The sequence below is a fragment of the Mustela nivalis genome (genome assembly GCF_964662115.1).
Source record: "Mustela nivalis genome assembly, chromosome: 5".
NCBI classification, from domain to species: Eukaryota; Metazoa; Chordata; class Mammalia; order Carnivora; family Mustelidae; genus Mustela; species Mustela nivalis.
The window spans coordinates 147,555,585-147,561,584 of NC_139024.1; the positions used below are offsets into that span (position 1 = coordinate 147,555,585).

Here is a 6,000-nt window from a genome sequence, read left to right on the forward strand (position 1 = left end):
GAGCCGAAGGCAGAGGCTTTAACCCACTGAGCCACCCAGGTGCCCCTATTTTATTTATTTGACAGAGATCACAAGTAGGCAGAGAGGTAGGCAGAGAGAAAGGAGGAAGCAGGCTCTCCACGGAGCAAAGACCCCAATGTGGGGCTCAATCCCAGGACCCTGAGATCATGACCCGAGCCAAAGGCAGAGGCTTACCCCCCTGAGCCACCCAGGCCCCCCTATACTGCATTTAAAAGAGCAACAAAAACAGCCCCGAAATATATAAGCAAAAATCTTGCTGTGGTCCCTACTGAAACAGCACAAAGTGCAGGCTCCTCTCAGAATCTGTGACCTCACCACCCAACGTTTTACAAATTGAGTAACTACTTCCCCAACCGTTACTACTCAAATGACAAAAGTGAAAATAAAAGGGCACAGCAGAGCCCTGTAGGTGAGGAGTGAGTGAGGGTGCAAAAGCCCCACAGGCAGATCTCCCTGAATCCAGAGGCACATTGTGAGTAGGCTTCGGGGAGCGCCGACCCCTTGGTTTACTGGTGGTTTCACCCCCTTGGCTCCTCACCGTGGAACCCGGAGACCCACAAACGTGGGTGGTTGTAAAGAGGGTTCTCAAGCAGGATGTGACTTCCAGGGAGGGAGCCCAGCCAGACCACACGGTGCCCAGCCAGCACGACAGATACTAAAAGGTGATTAGGAGCAAAAAGAGACGCTTATTTCCTTAATGGGAGCCCTCACCGACTTCCTTAGACTTCCCCAAGTGAAATGTCAGACTCACAAGATTCTGAAGAAGAATCAACGCTTTTGCCCTCTTGGAAGAGAAACATACTCCAAGTTCAGGACTTGACCACATAGACTTGGTTCATCAGCATTTAAAAAAAGAAAAAAAGCAAGTTTCCCCGGGTAGGAAGCAACACGGTCCAGAGTTTAAAAAAATAAAATTCTTCATCTGCTCAGGATGAAACACTACTCAAAATAAACGGAATGACACCGAAAATGATCTGTTTGCTGAATGAAAAGAAATGCTATTCTAAGTGCCTCTCCCCACCCCCACCGCTGCCGCCCCGGAAAAAAAGGCGATTATGAAGCAAGGGGAGCTTCCTCTGTCTTCTTCAATTACAGTTTTAAGGAAAACGCATGTGCCAGGCGGTTCATGCGTCCCAGCTTCCCTATGGACCAATTCTGGGGTCTTCTGCGACTTTCCCGGGGCTGCCCCTTCCTGCCAGCCTCACTGGTTAGGTTGGGCAGGCTCTTTGAAGTTAGGTGCTCAGTCCTGGAAAAGAAGGAGCTCCCAGTTTCTGTGGGGTGCACGTCTCACTGGGTTCTGGACTCTCTCCCTCCCCCACTCCCTCCCCTACCCCAGGGCCATTCCAAGCTGATCACGGAGGGCCGGAGGGGAGGGCCGGGCCAAGTTTAACCTTACCGGGAGATCGGGTTGTCTGAGGCAGAGTGGGAGTCCCAAGATAAGGGCTGAACCGTGGCCATTTGCAAAGCCGCACAAGGCTACTCCTGTTCCTTTTACTGTTGTGGTTGCCATGGCTGAGCCCAACAATATACCCCAGCTCCCCGGTCCTCCTCCTCCTCTGGCTTCCTAACCGCCTCCCACAGACGGCCAGGGCCAGCAGGAGGAGGAGGTGAGTGCTGCCGGCCTGGAGGGGCTGCAGGGGAGATCTAAGGGGCAGATCAGCCCTGAAGGTGTGAAGTGGGAAAAGCAGACATTCCGTTCTTAAGGGGCAGGCTCTGCTTTCCCTAGGTTTTCACCCAATTTTCCAAAGTGGGAAAGAGCTCTGAAGAAGGAAAAGCAACAGTCTAAAACCCCAATCTGAGAAAACAACAATCACCTTTAAACTTTGGTTTTACTACAATCAGCAAAACAAAAGGGGGGTTGCGGGGAGGCAGGAAGATCCTGGGTAGAGTCATATCTGAACACAGGCAAGACAGCCCTGAATGTTGGCTGCATCGAGGTCACGAGTAATAAACAACAATGTTGTGATTTTCTTCTTTAAAACAAAATCCTCATGATCCCTGAGTCCTGGGATCAAGCCCAGCATCAGGGCTCACTGCTCAGCAGGGAGTCTGCTTCCCTCTCTCTCTCTGCCTGCCTCTCTGCCTACTTGTGATCTGTCAGTCAAATAAATAAATAAAATCTTTAAAACAAATTCCTGGGGCCACCTGGGTGGCTCAGTGGGTTAAGCCTCTGCCTTCTGCTCAGGTCATGATCTCAGGGTCCTGGGATGGAGCCCCTGCATCAGGCTCTCTGCTCAGCAGGGAGCCTGCTTCCTCCTCTCTCTGCCTGCCTCTCTGCCTACTTGTGATCTCTGTCTGTCAAATAAATAAATAAAAATCTTTTAAAAAATTAAAAAAATAAAACAAATTCCTGTTTGAAAACGGCATTTTAAAAAATCCAGACATAGAAACCACACAAAGAAGGAGGGAGAGAGAGAGAGAAAGATTATCCTAAAAATAAACCACCGATAAATTTTTTATAACACATTTTGAAACTAAAGACAGACCAGCCCAGGGCACTGGTCTCAGGCAGTGGAGCACCTGAACTCTGGACCCAGCTCCGCCACCATCCAGCGACACAAGCCACTGTCCCTCTGAGCTATCCATCTCTTAATCTGAAAAAGGGGGTAATGGAGGGAACTGTCCTTAACTTCCCTTACAGCTCTGAAATTCACATATCACCTCCCTGAACACGGCTGCAGGTCTGCACAAAACCATATGGATAAGTGGAAAGACGTAGGAGACCACCGTGTTCATTAGAACAGCAGCAATGCTGGGCTGTGGAGTTAGGGGTGACCCTTCCCCACTTCCCAAGATGCCTCGTTTGGGAAACTTGCCCCTAAAATAAAAAAAAAACTGCCGCTGTAGGATAGCCGTGACCTACATGACTGTGAACGGACTTCATGTCACGGAACCCCACATTAAAAATGCTTAATGGGCAAGTTTTATGCTGGGCATTTCAGGCACAGTAAAAATAATAAAATCTACATAAAAGAGGGGGAATGATGATGGGACCCACGCTGCAGGATGGCTCTGGAAGCAGGCACCGCATTAAAAATAAAAAAATAAATAAATAAATTTTAATTTTTTTTTTTTTTTTTTAAAAACATGGTGTTTAGCTATTGTTTCCTATCTATTTTAATTTGGTCTCCGGGGTCTGCTGAGAACAGTTTCCACTAGCACCCAGGCAGGAGAGAAATGGCTCATTTGCTGTTTCGCAGAGGCGTTCCTTCCCTGTCTTTGCTGCCCTGTCCCCTTCCCCACAAAAGCTGTCATTCGACAAATCACTCCTAAGAGCTCCGTGCGAGGCACTCCCTCGAAGAATCTGCCCAGATCAAAATCTCAAGTGCCTGCTTGCCGAGGGACTGCTGTCATTTGAGGTGTTGCTTCCTTTTAAAGAATAAAAAGCAGATGCTCAAAGCTGATGAAAGTCAATGTTCTTTCAACACGTCTCTTTCTCCCGCACTTGAAACTCTTACCAGCGAGAAGTGCTTCTCACACTCAGTCGGGTCATTTCTGCACTTTTTACTTTTGCTTTGAAGGCGCAGAGCAGTGTGAGTCCCCACCTGGGGTGAAATGATTCCTGACACGGAGCCTACGGAGGGCACCCACACAGGGACCTGCAGGCCCACGGCTGCCGGAGTCCAAGCGTGGCCTCAAGGACACCGTCTCCCTCCGTCGGAGCTAAAGGAACCTGATGCATCCTGGCAATCTTGACGCAAGGTCTCCGAGCCACACACACAGACCTAATCATTTCCAGACTTCTGCACAAATACCTGCCTGAGAGCTCACTCTCTGAGGACCCCAGTGTGAACCAAGGGAGGGGAGGGAACGCAGTGCCAGAGGGACCAGTGAATTAAGAGATCTAATCTTAGCCCTACTACTGCTTTGGAAACCTCGCCACCTGCCACCAGGCCTCTTCTCTGTGAATGCACAGAGTGGACCCAAGCCATCCTAAAAGCTCGTGGAGCTGGGGATAGGAATATGGGAGAATGGCCCGCGGCAGTTTACACAGCAAGCCAAAGGCAAGGAGGTGACTGGCGGGGTCAGAGGAAAGCAAGGACCCGTGGAGAGTAATGAAATCAACAGCCCTGGGTTCCAGGTCCACCTCAAACCCCGAGTAACCCTACCGTACCGGCCAGCCCCATAGGAGGCTCTGGGGAGATGCAGAAGGAAGTCTGGTCCTCAGCGAAGCCACCATCAGAGGCGGACACTGAGACGCAGTCATGGAATCGAATATAATCAAGTTGAACATCTAGTTCCATTCTTTGATTTAGCAGAGAAATAAGCTGCAGAGGCCCCTTCTGAGGTCTAGAGCTGTTTAGCTGAGGACACCTCCACCGGGAGGCCCTCCTTAGTTCTTCTGCCAGGCCCCCCATTGCCACGAGTGGTGTTGCTGTCCACCCGCTGGTCCAAAGCAGAAACCCCGCCCTCTCACGCACCTTCAAGTCCTTAGATCCTGCCTCGTTCACCTTCCTCTTCTCTGTGGGCTCTTGCCCCGTCTGTCACTTCCAGGATCACTCCCAGCTCCCTGAAAAGGAGGGGCCTGCGTGTCCTGGCCCATGCGGGATCCGCAGCACACAGACCAGTGATTAGCAGGGAGCAGGTGCTCCACGGTGGTTAAATAAACATTCCTCTGTCACCTGTAACTGTTCCCTCTCTGGTCTCCCTGCCAACCACCTGGTCCCTTTTCATGCCACATGCCCAACACTAAAAAAACGAGGTCTCTAAAACACACACCTGCCTTCTCACATCCCCGCCTCAGGGCCCTCAGTAGGTTTGGGGTTGGCTTGACATTCTGGATAAAAGCCAGGTTTCCGGGTTCAGCACACAATGCCCCTTCCTGATCTAGCCTTGAACCTCTCCGGGGCTGCCAGGCCTGCCTCCCAGACCCGCGCTCGCCTCTTCTGTCTGCCCGTACACCACTCTGCAACGTTTTTTTGGTCTCTCTTTGCACATGCTTGTCTAAACTACTCCTCCTTCCCAAACGCTTAGTTTGAAGGACATGTATTCTGAAAGCCTCCTCTGACTCCCCTTTCCCCCCCAGTTAGTCCGATTTACATACCCCTTCTCTGTGGTTCTGTATCCTGTGCAGGTGTCCATGAAACATTTGTTAAATTAATTTAGAATGAAGGGAGGGAGGGAAGGAGGAAAGGGGGGGGTGAAGAGAGAGAGAAGCTCAAAAGAAAGGGAAGCCCCCCAGGGCACCTGGGTGGCTCAGTGGCTTAAAGCCTCAGGTCATGATCTCAGGGTCCTGGGATCGAGCCCTGCATCAGGCTTTCTGCTCAGCGGGGAGCCTACTTCCCCCCTTCTCTCTGCCTGCTTGTAATTTCTCTCTCTGCCAAATAAGTAAATAAATCTTAAAAAAAAAAAAAAAAAAGAAGAAGAAGAAGAAAGAAAGAAAGAGAAGCCCCTGAAAGGATTGTTTCTCCAAAGGTTAAGAAAACCAGTCAGTGTCAGAACTGGGACAAGAATCCAGGTCTCCTCATTTTCTCTGGTGGATCTTCTTCCAAATCCAACCCATAAATGTTTTCTCAAGGCTCTCTTCTCTTTCTCACTCTGTCGTGCCCTGCTGGAAGACCTCCTATAGTTTTACTAACTATTCTCAAGTCCCTGTCTCCTATCAGCTCTAGATTGATATATCCAAGCATCTGCTACCTCAATGTCCCATCGGCAATTCAAATTTAAAGTGACAAAGAACAAAATAAAATAATTACATTATCCACTGCTCTCCAGTGCAGAAACAACACAAACAACAAAAGCCACTTCCTCCTCCTGGCTCACCTGAAGCCTTCCTACACCCATTCATAGAGTCGTGTGAGGCAGAAAGGTGGAAATCAGCATTCACTTTTTTAAACAATCATTTCTAGACCAGGATATGTCATGTACTTCACATGCTTTTCCTCGTTTAATCTCATGAGAAACAGGATAACTGGAATTTGGAAGAAAACAGAACACGAAAAAGAATACAATAGAATACAAAAAAGTAGAGAAATGTAA

At 49.4% G+C, this 6,000-nt stretch overlaps 1 protein-coding gene across 4 annotated transcripts in view; it reads right to left on the reverse strand.

Annotated features, from left to right (window-relative positions):
- The window catches only part of ATXN1 (ataxin 1), a 348,023-nt gene extending 343,009 nt beyond the window's left edge, over positions 1-5,014 (reverse strand). The window contains exon 1 of one of the 4 annotated variants that reach the window (XM_082731829.1): positions 4,443-5,014. The gene's annotated coding sequence lies outside the window, so the exon portion shown is untranslated. Of the gene's footprint in view, positions 1-1,417; positions 1,596-4,442 lie in introns of those variants that run through there. The other 3 variants (XM_082731826.1, XM_082731828.1, XM_082731827.1) reach the window with 3 other exon arrangements.
- Between the last annotated feature and the right edge of the window lie 986 nt (positions 5,015-6,000).